Here is a 6,000-nt window from a genome sequence, read left to right as displayed (position 1 = left end):
TTTTTGTTCTGCAATTCTAATAGTTTACTTACCATTAGGCAAAAGATATATTTTGCTAAAATAGAATTAGATATTAAAATTTGACAAAGATTTTATTTTCTAGGATTTCCAGTCTGGGGATAAACGAACAGATGAGCATGGCAAACCAGATGAACAAAGCCACTTCTGTTTTGAGTGAATCTAGAAATTGACAAATATATCCTTTAAGAATGCTACTTTGAACACAAAAATATCTACTTTGAAGAATTAGATGACGCTCAAATATATAATTCAGTATTTGGGGATCTTTTTTATTTATTTTTAAAAATATAGAGATTCATGCATCCTAATGATTCAAGGCTTACGCAGTGATGTCAATGCCAAAACTTAATAACATACAAATACAAATGTTAATTGCCAAAAAAGAACTTTTCAAAGAAACTTCCGCAAGCTGTTTGCTATCCAAAAGTAACATGACCTTGAAATGTCAATATATTAAAACGAATTGTCTTCCAAATCGGAGTTCGTATTATTTTTATTAACTCGAATACTTGTTTCGAAATTAAATAACAGTTTCTCTTTGTGAATTGGATGTTCTATAACGCCCGATTTTGATGTTTGGGTTTACAGTAAACCCCTCATCCAAATACAGCAAGGAGATTGCAGCACAACTCGGATTGATAGAAGACCGGTGATTAGCAAAAAGATGTAGTTGCATGCATGCATGCATCTTGTGCATTTGTAGCTAATGGTTCACTACCAACGTAGGTCCATATCTAGGGGGTCTAGGGGGAATCGGGCCTAGCTAAGTTTTTTTACTGCCCTCCTAACATTTTCACGGTGGACTTGCAAATGAACTATAATATCGGGATGAATTATAATATGGTTGGATCGGGCCACCCGTAGCTTCTACCGTCCCACCTATAATTTTTGGCTGGCGACCGGCCTGTACCAACGCATATTTTATTATATTGCACCTATCTCGTTTTCTTGTCATTTGTGCTCTGGATGTTCTTTCTTTCCTGATTCAGATTGTTCAAGCCGACATTTATGTCAATCAACTGAAAGGTTGAAATTACTAATATAAAGCTCTTAATTAAAGTGTTACTTTCTAACACTCATATATATAAATTGTTATCGTCATTACAACATAATACGTAAACTGACAAGCAAATTTTCTCATTCTTGAATTATTTAGATCTAGACAAAAGATAATAAACAATCTTATTTGAAAAAGAACTAGCTTAAACACTACTTCGCCTTGTTAAATTAAGAAAAGATAATATAGTCCGTTAGTCACTAAATTTTTACTATTACTAAATCACTGTTTAAAATCGATCATTTTCGTTAATTTTTATATTCCCCTTCCATCCTATATGGCGGGACACGGCATCGGAAGTGCAACTATTCCTCTCAGTGACACCGAAAACTATAAATTCTACACTAATATTGGTCCTTCTAATCATATATATATATATATATATATATATATATATATATATATATATATATATATATATATATATATATATATCCACTACCCCCCACAAATGTTGCAGGGCTGAATTTGGATTTAAAGAGCATCAGAAGTATCACTGCTCATTTCAGTGACCCGAAAACCTGTAGATTCCACACTAAAATCGGCCTGAACCTCATCTATGTTGAAACTGTAATCGAGATCGGTTGGAAGGCTCAAGAGTTAAGTTTTCAAAATTTGTTTTTATATACAAGCCTCTCCCTCCCTCCCACTCCTAGTTTCTATCGTCAAGATGAAAATCTAAAATTAAACTTTCTAGTCCGGAACCTCATTTATGCTGAAATTTTGATCGGCAATGGTCAGGTAATTTATTTATTATTATATGCTTCTCCTACGTTGTACTGCCAAAGTAAAATGACAAAAACAACCAAGGCTCGATCCATATCTACGTTGAAAATGTGATCGAAAGCGGTCCGGTGGTTCAAGAGTTATTACATTTTATTCATTTTCATATATTTCCCCGCTTTTCCTCCCCTTCCTCCAAGATCTACCGTCCAAAAACAATGAAAAACCTCCGAGGTTTGAACCTCATCTATGTTGAAACTTTGATTGACATCGAACTGGTGGTTCAAGATTATTAACTCACGAACATAGTAACTTTTATATCCCCATTTCCTATGTTACGTCAAAGTGAAATGATAAAGTGCATCCCATGCCCGCACCTCACTTACGTTGAAAATTTGATCGAGATTGGTAGGGTGGTTCAAGAGATTGTCACAAACATAGTCACTTTCAATTTTATAATTTAGATAACGTGCTTCTGCAATTATAAATATTACACTTTCCCCTTCAATACAAAATACGCGGTCCCTCGTAGTGTAGTAGCTCGCCTTTGGTGTTAGCGGTTCCGGGTTCGTTCACTTGTGGAGAAACGCGGTTGAAAAGTTGTAACAGTTTTTTGAGGCCAGCCATCCTGCATGATATTTTTCCTTATTGTTCCTCATTCACGTCAAGCAAATGGCGGGATGATACCTAACATATTGTTGGGAGAGAAAGTCTTAAAAGTTAGTGGATAGATTGCGTAAACAAAAGAACGCGTTTCTTTAGAAAATGAAGAATGGAACTAGGTGATTGTTTAGATGTGTAATTGAGTGGTAGGAATTAATCCATAAGTGGCTGAAGTTATATATATGTGAAATAAGAGCCATAAGTGGATCCATTCCTGGTAGTTGTTTATGTATTTGATTGGAGCCATAAGTGGCTTCAGATATTTATATTTAGGTAGATAAGCCTAGAGTGGCAATTGATATTTTAGATTTAATGTAATGCCAAGGTGGCTTACGTTATTGGAATATTTTGTGAAATACACGAAGTTTAGCGGCTTATGGTTGAGGTATAAGCCAAATAAACGTTGACTATGGAAACAGTAGTATCTTCATTCATTGGTTAACTCTAGTTGGTTTAAACTAATACCTTGCTCCTTTCAGATACGAAAACCAATCGTAACAAAAATCCAACACATATTAGTCGCAGATACTTCTTTCCGTTCCCCTTTTCCGGACAGAATGCGTACTGGGGAACGTTATCTCTCACACGGACGTGAGCCGAAGATGCTCGTAATGCCCAGAAATTAGTATAAATAAGTAAATAATAGAAAATACAAATACAGTATGGAATAGTTATCAATGTCGATTCACTAATTACAAGTTGTTTTATTCCAATTGAGTGAAGAAAATTTAATTTACTCCTAGTCCTGGTAGTCTTTGTGTTGCACCATCAGGGAAAATCTAAAAAAAATGTGTTATATATAGTATAACATAGCGCATTATAACAAATATATGTTTCTAACTGGTTCGTAGATAATTAAATTGACCGACTCTAAATTACCTTCTTAAATTTTTTATTATCTTTTGGAGCTTCGTGAAACATTAACTGACATACAACTCAAGAGCGAATCCAAGATATTAGCTTATATTATAACTTGTTTGTTCTTTTCTATGACAACCTTCAGTTCATAGTTCTTAGTTACGCATCAACATTCAGTTATTATCCTGACGAGTTGGTATTTTCCTCTGCCGTCCTTAACGGAAATGGTAACTGTTCTCCATTAGAAGAAGTAATACCTTTCTTGGATTGAATACTATGTTCCATGTGAGTTGGAATGCTCTTTTCCTTCAGTGTATTAACTTCCTGCTGTAGCTCTCTGATTTGAGTAGAATATTCGTTAATTACTGTTTCCATAACTTCTACTGAGTTTTACAATACCGTGAACTTACGTGATAATTGTTCAATCTTTCTTTCATTCAACTCCATTTTCGCACTAGATTGCTGATTCATAGATTCTAGTTTACCGTCAGTTTGTTTAGATAATTGCTTAAAATCGTATTTATTTTGTACTTGTATTTGTTCCCACCGTTCATCAATTCGCTGTTGCATCTGGTCCAATAGTTGGTCCATGTGATTATTCTGTTGTTGCATTTATTTCATCTGTTGAAGGATTACTTCCAAGGTAAAGTTCGGTTGGGTTTCTTGAGGAATTCTATTAATCATAATCTCAGAAGTATTTGTTCCATCTTCTGATTCTGTATCTGTATTCACAATAGAGTCATTTCTCGGGACACTCATTTTTACGCTCCTGTATATTTTAGTTCCACTACGAAGCAAAGTAAAATTTACGTCTTGGTCAATGATGATAAAGATTTACTATTCTTCTAATCTAAATCACAGTTTCCCGACATTTCGGCATCATTTAATATAACAAAATATATTTCGAACTATGTAACTGACACAACAAACTCAGTGGCTCTTAGATAATAAAATTGACCGACTCTAAACTACCTTGTTAAACCTTTTATTATCTTTTGAAGCTTCGTAAAACGTTAACTCACATACAACACAACAGCGAGTCCATAACATTACCTTATATTATAACTTGTTTGTTCGTTTCTATGACAACCTTCAGTTCTTTGTTCTTAGTTACCTATCAACATCCAATTATTTAGCTATATATATATATATATATATATATATATATATATATATATATATAATCTTATATTATTTTTTTCTTTTCCTTCTTCTATAATAAACTGGATTTCACATATTTATAAACCAACTATTGCTCGAAGAGAATACAAGAATACAATAAACAATATAATACAACAATACAATAATAAAAGGTTTTACATGTAACATGTGATAACCCATGTAATGTTTTTACAAGATTTTTCTTTTTTTCTTATCTCTATTGCCACTCTCACTGAAATGACTGGAATATATAAATATATCCAGAATATAATTTCTCATTAACGACTGAAATTTCATAGTAAGTTATATATTAATATGTAAGTGTAGCTGAAGTTTTATGAATAGATGAAGTTTCATGAAGTTTCATGAAGTTTCATGAAACTTTTTCAAGAGTTTCTGAGGTTTTCTCTTGCTATTTTTAAATGCCATACTCTAAGCAATCTTGAACCGATTATACGAATATGAAATTTACATTTAGATTAGATACAGACCTTGGATAAGCAGATGGCTTCATCATGAAAGAACGAAGTAATTCAACGGTAATTGTTTTAGCTGGTTTCATATGAATTTTGTTATGGTGTTTACTCTAATGTTTGTCATTATATGTAGTACGCATTAGTACATTATTTGCTATAAATTAGATTATGAATTAAATGAAGTTTTTTTGTTCTTTCTTCATTTTAACTCTGATTAAACGATACTAAAATTTACTTTATTATTTTAAATATCATTATTATTAATAATACCGCATATATAAAAATTGTAAACCCTTGTTAAAACAACCCAAAAGTTTAGTTTGTTCTTGGCTTTTAATTTTTCTTTTGGACAAACTAAAAGCATATCTTAATTTTGTTCGTATTTCGTATATAAAAGTGTATGTAATAATTGAGGCACAACAACATTGAACTTTAGAAACGGGAGAAAAAAAAAATACTGATGTGGCCCGTACCTTTCATGTTAAATAAAATGTAGATTAATTTTTAGACGCATGAACTATATTATGGGTAAGTGCAATAAGTTCTGTAGAGGACTTTCCCAGGCCTGGTGCAAGTGAATTTTGTTGGGACCAAATGTTGGTAAGATGGAAAGACAAAATTTCAAGAGCTACAGTTTTATCCACGATGTACAAAATCAACGCTTGTTTGTTAACCGAGATGATATTCAAACTTAAAGCTGGGGGCAAATACCGTGTGCGTGGGTTTTTTCGGGGTTCTTCCATCTCCTCAAACTTTCTTCATTCCCTTATTTTATTGCTTTCTCATAATCATCTTCTCCTTTAGCCTAGCCGGCATAGACGTGGGACGTAAAACTTAAAGTCTTCATTCAATTTCATTTCGAAATTAAAGTTGTAGAAATAAATTATTTCCGGTGTAAAGTTTCTATGGACCAATACCTATAATGCAAACACGGTAATGGTTGCGAGAAGCAGTTTGCTGCAATCGATTAAAGGTGACAGTAATACAATTCATCTTCATTCATAACTCTATACTAAAACCTGAAATGACAGAAATACATTA

The sequence above is a fragment of the Thermobia domestica genome, chromosome 8 (assembly GCF_964235325.1).
Source record: "Thermobia domestica chromosome 8, izTheDome1.hap1.1, whole genome shotgun sequence".
Classification (NCBI taxonomy): domain Eukaryota; kingdom Metazoa; phylum Arthropoda; class Insecta; order Zygentoma; family Lepismatidae; genus Thermobia; species Thermobia domestica.
The sequence above is the reverse complement of the archived record's forward strand: the minus strand, read 5'-3'. Positions refer to the sequence as shown.